The 12,693-nt window shown below is 36.7% G+C and overlaps 1 long non-coding RNA gene across 2 annotated transcripts in view; it reads left to right on the top strand.

Annotated features, from left to right (window-relative positions):
* LOC115290443 overlaps positions 1-12,693 on the top strand; it is a 43,057-nt gene that overhangs the window by 13,356 nt on the left and 17,008 nt on the right. The window contains exon 5 of one of the 2 annotated variants that reach the window (XR_003908097.1): positions 10,842-10,982. The exons of the other annotated variant lie outside the window; for it this stretch is intronic. This is a non-coding gene — a long non-coding RNA (uncharacterized LOC115290443). Of the gene's footprint in view, positions 1-10,841; positions 10,983-12,693 lie in introns of those variants that run through there. 2 annotated transcript variants of the gene reach the window in all.

The following is a 12,693-nucleotide window of genomic DNA, read 5'->3' as shown; positions in this document are numbered from 1 at the left end:
GAAGTGAGGTTCTTTTCACTGGTGTTTTGGAGAGTAAGTTGCTAATGGCCTAGAGATAGAAAAGAACAATAAAAAAGAGAGAAAAGAAGCTAGAAGTTCAAAAAGGAACAGCGGTTTGAAACAATCAGGTGCAATAACAAATCCTTTGTGGAAAAAACAATCTGCTCCACCATATTTTAAGACTGGAACATGTGAAAATGCAGAATTATTTTTATTATAAACCTGCTACCTTGGGGGGCCCTTTCGGTGGAAACGGCGTAGCCTGCATCCTCTTGGGCCCATGATAGATTCGCTACACTGTGAAGGCATATTACCCATTCTCAAGTAGAAGGCGGCCCTTCAGGCTCCAAGCCTCAAAGGGCAGATCGGCTATGCCTTCCATATCTACATTCTGTTTCTCTTACCGAGTCACTTGTTAATTTTTGTCTGAGCCCACTTAAAGAATGAGCTAAAGCAAACTTAAATCATGCAGCTCAATTTAAAATAAGCACCGTTATATTCTCAAAAGCTTTAATTAAAATTTTCCTGTTTTTCAGAAATACTAAACTAAGTCAAAAGCTCCTCTTTATTATTATAATTTCAGTCCTTTGGTTTATTGTGCTCCTTTTCTGGCTGCTAGAAGATATTTTAAATGTCTTTGTTGAAGCAATACTTTTACTTTTTTAGCTAAGCACAGAATGTCACATTTGACTCACCTGCGAGTTGAACAGTCTGCAAGCCACATACATACCTTAAGTTTCTTTTATGCCGAAACAATTCTGAGTGCTCAGGGTAGATCCCAAAGAAGACTGGCATAAAAATACAAGTGAATTTGTATACACTTGTATCAATTCATTTTAGTGCTCTATATATTTCTTTTCTCCAAGGATAATTTGAGTATCATTTTCTGTTATTTTAGATTTGGAACGTGAAATAACTTTATCTTATACTGTACACAAAAATCAACTCAAAATGGATTAAAGACAAACCTAAGACCTGAAACTAAAACTCCTTAAAGAAAATATAGGGAGAAAACTTCAGAACATTGATCTTGAGGATGATTCTTGGATACGACGCCAAAAGAACAGGCAGTAGTGACAGTAAAAAGACAGTTGGGATTACTTCTAACCAGAAATCTTTGGGGCACTTGGGTGGCTCAGTTGGTAAAGCATCCAACTTCAGTTCAGGTCATGATCTGGTGAGTTTGTGAGTTCAAGCCCCGCTTTGGGCCCTGTGCTGACAGCTCAGAGCCTGAAGATTGCTTTGGATCCTGTGTCTCCCTCTTTCTCTGCCCTTCTCCCATTCATACTCTGCCTCTCTCTCTCTCTCTCTCTCACAAAAATAAATAAAACATTAAAAAATTAAGAAAAAGAAATCTTTCACACAGCAAAGGGAACACTCATCAAAATGAAAGGAGAACTTATGGAATGGGAGAAAATATTTGCAAGTGTATGTATCTGGTAAGGGGTTAATATCCAGAATATATAAAGAACTACTACAACTCAATAGTGAAAAAACAAATAAATTGGTTAAAGAATGGACAAAGATCTTAAATAGACATTTCTCCAAGAAAACATACAAATGGCCAAAAAGTAAATGAAAAGGTGCTCAACATCACTCATCATCAAGGAAATTCAAATCAAAACCAAAATGAAATATCACCTCAGACCTTTTAGTATGGAACTATTAAAAAAATGCTGGTGAGGGTGTGGAGAATTGAAACTCTTGTACATTGTTGGTAAGAATGTGAAATGGTTCAGCTGCTGTAGAAAATAACAAGGGTCCTAAAAAAATTAAAAATAGAACTACCATTTGATCCAGCAACTCCATAGCTGGATCCAAAATAATTGAAATTAGGATATTGGAGAAACAATTGCACTGCCATCTTCACTGTAACATTATTCACAATAGCTTAAATGTCCATTGACGGATGAATGGATAAAAGAAATTAGTATATATATAATGAATAATTCAGTTTACAAAAGGAATAAATCCTGTTCCATGGATGAACCCAGAGAGCATTATGTTAAATGATATAAGCCAGTTACAGAAGGACAAATACCATTTGATTTCACTTCTACGGAGCATCTGAAATAGACTTCATAAAAGCAGAGAGAAAAATGGTGTTGCCACGGGCTGGGGGAAGGAGGAAGTGGGGAGTTGTTTGACGGACATAAAGTTTCAGTTTGGGAAGTAAATTACAGAGATCTATGGTACAACATAGTGGTTGTTACTTAACAATACTGTACTGTTACTCAAAAATTTTGTTAAGAGATAGATGTTATGTTAAGTGTTCTTACCACAAAAACAAAAACAAAAACCACAAAACCCCCCATAGGGCACAAAGACATTTTTTTGGAGGGTGATAGATACATTTATCACCTTGGTTGCAATAATGGTTTCAGGAATGTCCAAACTCATTAAATTTTAACTTTTATATGTTGAATGTTTCTAGTTTTTTGTACAGCAATTATATCTCGATAAGGCTGTTTTTTAAAAAAAATAATGAAAGGAATTTGTTGTTAACTGAGAACTTTACTACAAGAAGGAAGGAAAGAAGTTCTCCGAAGGAGACTACACAGACTTTCTGAATACAATTATTTTATGGACTTCTCTTTATACCTAAGTAGTGCTTCAAAATGATAAGATATTTTTTCTTTCTTTTTCTTTTGCTTCTTTTGTTTTTTCTTTTTAAGAAAGAGAGAGAGCATGCACCCGCGTCCACACATAAAGGGGGGCAGAGGGAGAGAGGAAATCTTAAGCAGACTCCCCACCCAGCAAAGAGATTGTCAGGGAGCTCAGTCCCACGACCATGAGAACATGACCTGAACCCAAATCAAGAGTTGGACACTTAACCACTAAGCCACCCAGGCGCCCTGAAATAAGATTTCCTTATGCCTCACTTTAAACTATGGCCCTTCTAAGAATCGCTTGTAGTCAGCAGGATAGGAAGGGCCTGGTAGAGAGGCCTTTGGGTGTTTAACAGTGGAGGAGGGCAGGCCTTTGTCATCTCAAGTTAGCAAATATTGATAGGGGTCAATAACACACATTGGAAAGGAATCACAGTATTTGTCTGAACAACAATTAAGGAACTATCATTTTGTTGAGGGTTTAACTTTCTTCCTCTGAACCATCAACATGTAATGTCTTATTATGCATGGCCTGATTTTCTCATTACTATATATATATATATATATATATATATATATATATATATATATAGTATATGTATATATTACTATATATACACAGCTATTTCTGTGCTGGATAGAGGAAAGAAATGTTTATTTTAATATTATCTGGGGGCACCTGGGTGGCTCAGTTGGTTAAGCGTCCGGCTTCAGCTCAGGTCATGATCTCGTGTTTCATGGGTTTGACCCCTGCATCAGGCTCTGTGTTGACAGCTCAGAGCCTGGAGCCTGTCTTCAGATTCTGTGTTTCCCTCTCTCTCTGACTCTCTCCTGCTCACACTCTCTCTCTCTCTCTCTCTCTCTCTCTCAAAAACAAATAAAACACTAAAAAATTAATATTATCTGGCTTTAAGAATGGTTGTATCTTCATTTGGCACTATGACTGTCATTAATTTAATATTAAAATAATATTCTGGTATCAAAGCTGGTAAATGATGATACTGATGAAGAGAACGATAGTAATGGTGATGTTGATGGTGATGACTATGAAAGTATTTTAATTTCATCGTGGACCCCAAATAATTGGATTTGGTCTTGGAGCTCCCCAGAAAATGCATCAAAGGAAAGTTCCTGAAGCTCTTGGAGTAGACATATCTGAGTACTCTAACAAACCACACCTCTGAGGTGATGGAGGGATTCATCCTCTCTGAGGTCAACCCAAACCATGGTTGCCCCTTACTAACACACAAGGTCATGCAAAAAGAACTCTCTAGTCTGTCATTGTGCCCTCAGATCCTTGTCCTCCTTTCTTCAATCTTTTGATTTCCCTTAATCTATTCAGTGACTTTCAGATGACTTTAGCCTATGTAATCCCATATAATATCAACTAACCTGAGAGTTTTGACCAAGTTCACATAGTTCTTACTCAAATTATGATTCGAACCCACAATTTTTTCCAGTTCACCCTAGCAGACTCCAAGCTGTATATTTTATGTTTGTTTGGGTCTGAAAAATCTCTGAGATCTCATCTTCTGTTCTTTCTCCTGCACAATATTAGTCTACAGAGTTCTATACGTGTGTTTTCAAAGACTTACTGAATTGAGATATAGTGTTTTTGGTTGTAACTGAATCTCTTCACTTTAATATATATGTTTCAAAGGGTCATCTGTTATAAATTAAATGAAACATTTTTAAGAATGAAGAACAATCAGAATCATTTCCCCTGAAGAAATTAGAATATTACCAACTGAAGTTTCTGACCTCCTCATAAGCCATCTTAGCCCCATTAATTCTTTTCTCATTTTATGAACCCTAGAGGTTATCTCTTTCCCAAACGAATCCTAAATGGGAGAGTCCCAAGGGTCTTTTTGGACACCCTTTGCTGCCTTGAAAGCATGATTCATGTTGCTAAATTTCATTGCTATTTCATCATGAGTCTCAAAAAATATTACATTATCCTGATGACTCACTATTGACAGTTGGAGGTTACCTCAGATTTAAATTATTTCATGCTGGCAGTATGTGCGTGAGGCTTTTGCTTTCGTAATTTTTCTCAATTTACTCAAGCAGTTTAGAAAGGTCCAGATGGAGATGAACATATTGAACGCTTAAAAAGAAATGTTTGTGTAGTTTATGCAGGAAGCAAGATGCATTTCTTAATACACAGAGAAGGTTGTTTCCCTTTCTATTAGAAGTTCCAAATGAAATAAAATCTTGGACCTCTGCATTTCCCTGCAGTAGTTAAGCTGATGCAGCAGATACTTTGGTTTTAATTATTTATGGATGAGCCATGTGAAATGCCTGCCAAAGGTAGCAAAGGGAAAATAATGGCTGGTATTACACAACTGACCTTGAATCCAGCTCTGATTGAAATTAATTACCCAAAGTTTTAAAATCTCGCCTTCTTATATTGGTGCTAATGTCCTTCTCAGGTGATAATGAATAGCTCCATTGTCTTAGCCCAAGCTTTGCTTATCACAAGTATTTATTTCACAAAATTTGGTACATCTGATCCTTGCAGGGAAAACATTATTAATTGACTTGATCTTTTTTCCCTCTAATTCCTGCATATTGTGTTACTCTAGCATTCAGCCCTTGACATTCCATTAAGGGCAGCTGTTATTTTGTAGAATGGTTGTTTGTAAAAATGAGCTCCATTTTGGGTTGACCTCTGGAATATTTTGCCCCTCAGAAGGCACGCACAGATTGTCTCATATCCTTTTCCTGTGTTCTGCATTGTCAAACTTGCATGCATTACATGTGAGCAACTGCATTGGGGAAAATATTATTTCAGTTAATTTGAATTAGCTGTCAGTCTTCTAAGGACAGGATATTTGGTCAGAGTCAGATGATAACTCATGACTATATAATCCAGTCTTCAGAAAAACATGCTTTGTGTTTAAGGCACAGTGACTTTCCCTCATAATTTTAAGGGCCTATTTAGTTTCTATATACATGACTATCCACAATGATGTTGCCTGCAGCGTTCCAGGTGCTGTTCCCCACAGTCTTCGGATCAAGGCATGCTTGGGATCATATCATTGGTAGCTGGGGGCAAAGGTTTCCACCAGAGGAAACTCCACTGACAGAAAAATGAGAGGTGCCACACTGGAATGCTGAGAGAGTTCATTTATAATAAACAGTAATTAAACAGGGATTATTAGGGTGGCACATTTACGATGTGAAAGTAGAAGTTGTGTCAACACCTTATAAAGTCCCAAAAGTAATTCAGCTGAAACATTTGCTCTGGGCTGAAGAACAAGGTTCTATTCTAGAGAAGAGGTGGGCTTGCTGTTTGCTGTATGAAAAACTCTTCATTAGAGTCTTTTTGGTTGTAAGCATTTAACAAAGCTTTCTCAGGGCTTAATATAAAGCTCTATGGAGTCAAAGAGACTGTTCTTTATCACCGGCCTTTTCTCATACCCAACACTGCTCCTTGTCAAAAGATATCATTAAAAACATGCATAGCAATTTACTTTTTGTTTTTTGAGTACCAATCTAATGATAGTTACACTCAAAGCACCTTGTCAAGAGGTTTGGGTCTCCCTTTGTCTGTGTTACTTATTTCTACCTTTTTGCTTCTCCATTCCAACCTTGTGGCCTCACCTATCACCTGAGCTGATTGCACAGCCTCAGATAAGGGCAATTAGACATCCCCTGAGGCTTGGAGTTGATTCAATCTCCCATTTCCTTCCTCCAGAACCTTGTTGAAACTGAAGTCTTCCATATTTTAACCTCCCAGAGTTGGCTTAATGAATGAATGCTTTCTGATGTGTTAATGAAGAGGAGGTAACAGGATGGCCTCCTTTTCAATAGTTCCACACTTATCTGGCCTTCTAGAAACATACCTGTTTAATAAAAAGAATCTCTAATAGTAAGAGTCTCAATTAGGTAAGAAAGGGAGACAAGCACAGTGATTGTTAGTAAGATTCTCTGGGTAGGCACCCGGCATCACTGACACATTGGACTTAGCCCATGAGAATGCTACAACATTTCATGTCAAATGACTTAAATAAATAAAAAGGAGGGTACACGAAGACAGAAGAGCATAAGAAAAAAGGACCACGTCTGTCTATCAAAGCATCATCAACAATTTTGTATTTTCATTTGGAACATGTAAAACTCTTTTCTTCCCTCATTGTTAAAATACCATTCAGTTAAAGGAACTAATAGCCATGCATGAGTAGAAGTTTCATTTAATTGATATTTATTTTGTACTTCCTATATTCCAGGAACTTTTTAGTGATTAGGAAGACAAAGGTGAATAAGATGGCAAATCTGTCTCCAAAAGGGTTTTTGGCTAGGAAAGCCAACTACTACTAGATGTATTATTTAAAAATTCCATATTTTGCCCTATTAAGTAAATCAAGCTTAAGTAGTCTTAAGTATACATAAACAGAACATCCATCTTAAGGAAGAATCCTATGCACAAGTAATCATGATGACTGTTGGAACACTTAGTCTCTCTGTGGTCTTTCCTTGATTTGAAATATGGCCATGTTTTCTAAGAGAGAGAATTCCAGAAGAGACAAAAGGCTTACCCATGCAGAGAGTTGTGGTAAGTCTCCCTACCTCCATCTCCCAAATAGAACATTTATGTTTGTAAGATTTACTGAATAGCAGTTTAATCCAGAATAGTCGATTGTGCCTGGAAACAGGAAAGAAGCTCAACAGACTAATCTAGGAAGGATAAAGGGTTAGCTTTCCCTAGGATTTTGTGGAAAGAGAAAATAGCTTTAAGGGAAGAACACTGCTCAGGAGAAATAGATAGGCTCTCAAGATCAGAGGTTCCTTCAGGGAAAGGATGTAGGGAAGCTAAGAATAGAACTGCTGGAAAATGAAAAATGACAGACACCTCAGGGACCGAGAGTATGAAGATCCTAAGTCAGAAAACATCCAAGAGTGGAAAGCTTGGCCAAGGTAGACACAGAAGGAAAATAAGCTAAGGTATTAGAGAATTGTTTTCTTGTTTGTTTGTTTAATAATTGGAGAATATTTGTGGAACACACACCAAAGTTATAAGGCTCTGACTTCAAATTCATATTGAACAGCAAATGTTTTCTGATTGATTTCCCTATTTTAAAACTTTTTCCTAAAATATTCTTTCTACGTGGATAGCTATGGGATAGCTCAGGAAAATGAATTTGCTCAAAGATTGTAGGTTGGCATCTAGGCAAAGAGAAATAGGAACCTGACATCATTCCTAGTCAGCCTTCCTGCAAATAAAATTACCCAGAATGCTTCACAACAAGAACATTTTTAACATAGGAGTTACATGTGTGTGTTGCTTGTTAATGAGAGTGTAATTCACAGGATAGCATCGTGGAAATTGTGAATATGGGAGTCAGACAGATCTCAGTTCAGATCCAAGTTCAATAAGTTACTCATTGTGTGACCTTCACAAATTGCCATGAAAGACACATTTGTGCTACTTTCATTTCATTTTTCCTTGGCAAACTAAGAATAACTGCATGATTTCTTTTCCTATGACACTAGATTGGCCTCTCCTTCAATTTATTTGAGCTAATGTTTACGTAGACTTCTTGCCCTGAAAAATGGCAGCCAGTGAATTAATTCAGTTACTGTTCAGAATAAACGTACAGGTAAATTCTAGTATGTCAGTTTCACAATTTATCAGAAAACCCAAAGGGATTTACAAGGATTGCTCCTGAATACATTGTATTGCTCCCAAAACTCAGAGTCATTGAGTTTATGTCTTCAGAAAGCCAATGCCTACTGGTAGGTAAAGGAAAAAAAGAAAAATTTTTAAATTTATACATAATTTTTCCTTTTATTAACAATCTCTTATTGCTAACCATACCCTTTAGTATAATTTATATTCCTCATTACATCATTTTTCATGTTCAGAGATCTTTTAGTGGGTTCTATGTAATAATCTTTTTCTTTTCTACCTTTAAAGATTTCTGTTCTAAAAACTTTTATGAATCACATCCCAAAGGAAGAATATATATTAAATAAAGGGCAAATGATAAGCTAATATAAAGTACATATTTTTATGACACCATTTTATATATAATATATAATGTACAAAATATCTTTGGAGTTATGGCTACTGCAAAAGAAGTAATAAGGTTGCAAATTTGTAACTGGAAATATACATTTTAAATTGTGAACCTATTACCTATAATCCAAAATTTCTTTATCAACAAATAAGCCAAAACCATAGAAAAAGTTGCAAAACTCACGAGCAGTTTTAAAGAACAAATTGGGCAAAGAACAATTAGTATTCATTTGGCCTCCATTCATAATAAACAGCTCATCTATGTGTGTTTACAGCCTGAGGAAGAAAGTTATTTAACCATAGGATTCCTTGTTCAAATTGAACTGCCTTCCTCTTTTGAATTGTTATTTTTAACATATCAGCTGTTATGAATTCTATTTGAAGTGGGACATCAAATATATGGCTAATTCTTCCCCTTAAAATGTTATTTTATTTTAAGTTTCAGTAAGCCAACATACAGTGTTATATTAGTTTCAGGTGTATAATATAGTGATTCAACAATTTTATACATTACTCAGTGCTCATTATGACAAGTGCACTCCTAAATCTGACATCTATTTCACCCATCTTCCCTCACTTCCTCTCTGGTAACCATCTGTTTATTCTCTGTAGTTAAGTGTTTGTTGCTTGGTTTGTCTTTCTCTCTCTTTTTCTTTGTTCATTTGTTTAGTTTCTTAAATGACACATATGAGAGAAATCCTATGGTATTTGTTTTTCTCTGACTGACTTATTTTGCTTAGCATTATACTTTCTAGTATAATGGATGGCCATGTTGTTGTAAATCTCCCCTTATAATTTTATCAGAAGAAAATACAATAATAGAAAATGTGATGATAGCATTTTGACCTGAAGACAGTATAAAACTTTTAATGGTGCGCTTTTAAGATTTGAATTGACTACCAAAATTTTCTTTTCTATATTTTAAGCCATAGGGGTCTATTCAGGTTAAAATATCCCATCTTTTCAGTTGTATCAATATGTATGTGAAATGCCTTCAAGGTAGATTATAAACCATACTTTACATGCGTAGCCATCATAGTAAAACAAATACTGTTACAACATGATTTGAATTCTGAAGGAACTCTGAGTGTTATTAGAAGACATTATTTCTCATTTGCCTTTAAAATATATTGTACTTTGAAATTACAGTATCTTTCCATATATCAGTTCAGTCATGCATGCATGAATCCCTTCATCCCATCCATCCATTTATCCATCCATCTCATCCATCTCATCCATCTATCTATCCATCCATCCCATCCATCATCCATTCATACAGAAATCCATCCTCCATTTGTTTATATTTCCATATACCCATCTATGAAAATTATCCATTGAATGGCTACTGTATGTTGGGAAATAAAGCAGGATCTGGTAATGCAAAGAGAAATGCAACAAAATCCCTAATTTCAGGTTGCTTAGGACCTTGTGAAAAAAGGCAGACATGTAAACCAATAATTACAACACTACCTTGTGGTAATTATGTGCCATAATAGATGTATGCTGTCCTTGAGAAAGACTTTGGAATGAGCATTTAAATTTTCTTGGATGACTGGGGTTGAAGGTGGAAGACATGAGAAAGAATCAGATATATTAGGTGCAATTTGAATTAAACTGATATTACAGAGGATGAGGGGCTGTATAAACAGAGGAATCTAACATGTAAAATGTGCAGCATGAGAAAGCAAGGATAATTCAGTCAAAGCGGCTGTTTGGGATAGCTGAACCACAGGATACACTTAGCAGTGGGACATGAAGATGCTGGATCATAGGAGAACTTGTTAACATACTGAGACATTTACACTTGAGCTTGTATACCAGTGTGTCTTAAACTTGAGTAACATATGGGTGCCTTTTCAAGAAGAATAGCTCTTAAGACTTCTATTGTTCACTTTGATTATTTTTATCATATTCTTACTTACATACGTACATATACATAACAGAGAACAAACCCTTTATATATAAATCTTTTACATAACCAAAGAGGTTTATGAGTTAAAAATAAATAGAATTATGAAACTATTACAGTTGAAAGTTGGAGAGATGTTTTGAGTTTGGCATATCTACACTAACACCATCATGTGCCATGGTAAGGGTACAATTGACTCACCATCTCTCTCTCTTTAAACCACAGAGAGGCCTTTTGTACCACTCTGGGATGCCATTTTGGTTAAAGATGTTAAGTTTCTCTATGTTCTTTTTTTTCTTAGCCAGAGCAATGCCTGTGGTGCCACTGGTTGCTGATCAGACTGAGCACTGACAACAGGGCAGGTGCTGAAATCTCACGAGCTGACTTCATCATCCTCAATACACTTATGTTTATATGTTGAGTTATCACTGGAAAAAAAATGCATAGCTTGTAAATTCAAAAAGAAGTCCAGGACCTCTGAGACCATGGCTGTGAACATATCTTTGATAAATACTGTCAGAATAATGAAGGGGCCACTGAAGGGTTACAAACAAGGGAGAAATGTGGACAAATTTCCTTTTGGAAAGCACACTCTTGAGTTGGAAAACTTGAAACAGTCTAGGCAAAAGATGATGACGAATTGCAGCAGCCAAGGGAATAGGGAGGAAAAGGCAGATTTGAGAGTGATAGAAGTGTAATTGACAGGATTTGGTCTCAGATTGGATGTGGGAGGTAAGGGAAATTGAAAATTCAAAGATGGTTCTCAGATTTCTAGCATGGTTGCCTGGGTAGCAGGAATACCGTTGGCTGATAGAGAGATGCCTAGAGACAGAGTAGGCTGTGGGTGGAAAACAATGAGATTGGTCTTGGATATATTCCATCTGAAATGCAACAGCTGTGATGGAGTAGACAATCCAAAATATGAGAGTGGGGCTTAAGAGAGGCACTGGGCTGTGGTGGAGATTTGGTCGTTACAGGCATAGCTGTGGTTGTCGTGGCTTTAGACTTGTGTGAGATGCTTATGGGGAGAGCATAAGGAATTAGAATAAAGCCAAAGATCACTGCGAGGTGATGGAGACACTTCAGGGTGGTCAGATGGAAGAAGGAGAGCTTCAAAAGTAGACATTTGAGGGTTGGAGAGAAGAAAAGATCCAGGAGAGCAAGTGTCATTGGTGACCATTGACGGCACTATTGTGTTTTGCCTGATTTACTGCAGCAGGCTTCTAAATTATTGTTCTGAGCATTTATTTCCATCTTAGTTGTCATGGTGAGTAGTTTAAGCCTAAACTGTTCCTCCTTCTTCATAATCCAGTATGTTTAGCAGACACGCATCCATTTCTTGTTAATGCTTAACTCATGGTCCTTTACAAATCATGTTTTCTGCCATGCATGAGTTTGAAAACATGGATCAAGTCAGGATATGTTGGCATATTTGTTATGGTGGATCCTCCTAACAGAAGCATGGCTACTTCTCTTTTACCTGATTTCCACTTTTGAGTGTCCCAAGAATCATCCTATATGTTCCTGATTTCCAGGCATCTTCCCCTGTGTCTGTACCTATCTCTGTCCTTATTTCTCTTTCTCTCTCATCTATCTCTATCTATCCATCATCTATCATCCTAAGCTCCAAAACCGATATTGAGCTACTTGTCTGCACTCTTAACTTGGCTCCCCAGTAGACATAACAACTTTGGATTCTTCCAATTTCCAAATTTATTCATTCCCAAGTAGTATGATTTGAATAGTAACAAGTTTGCCAAAAATCTTTTATCTTTTTCCTACACTAAAAGGCCATCCACTCAGCCCCACCACGTCCTCCCTGCAACCATATCTAAGCACCTTTCTGGCTCATGCTAGTCACCTGTCATAGTGCCTTGTGATTCTGTACACCACAGAATGTCAGAGGAAGGGATGTTTCCAGTATCTGGGATGTATGGAGAGCAATGGACAGTTGTGGACGGGGGAATGTGACAAGTCTGTGTTTGCAGCCTAACTGCCTCTTACCAACATGGTTCGTCTCCAAACTGCTATGAACCTTAGTTTTCTCATTAGAAACAAGGAAATGATTATGTCACAGTTATAATGAGAAGTACGTGAAAGCTAATATGAAAAACATCTACCATGGCTCAGATTTTAACATATAATTGCTTATA

The sequence above is a fragment of the Suricata suricatta genome, chromosome 4 (genome assembly GCF_006229205.1).
Source record: "Suricata suricatta isolate VVHF042 chromosome 4, meerkat_22Aug2017_6uvM2_HiC, whole genome shotgun sequence".
NCBI lineage: Eukaryota > Metazoa > Chordata > Mammalia > Carnivora > Herpestidae > Suricata > Suricata suricatta.
Note: the sequence above shows the minus strand (reverse complement) of the source record. Positions and strands in the feature narration are given on the sequence as shown.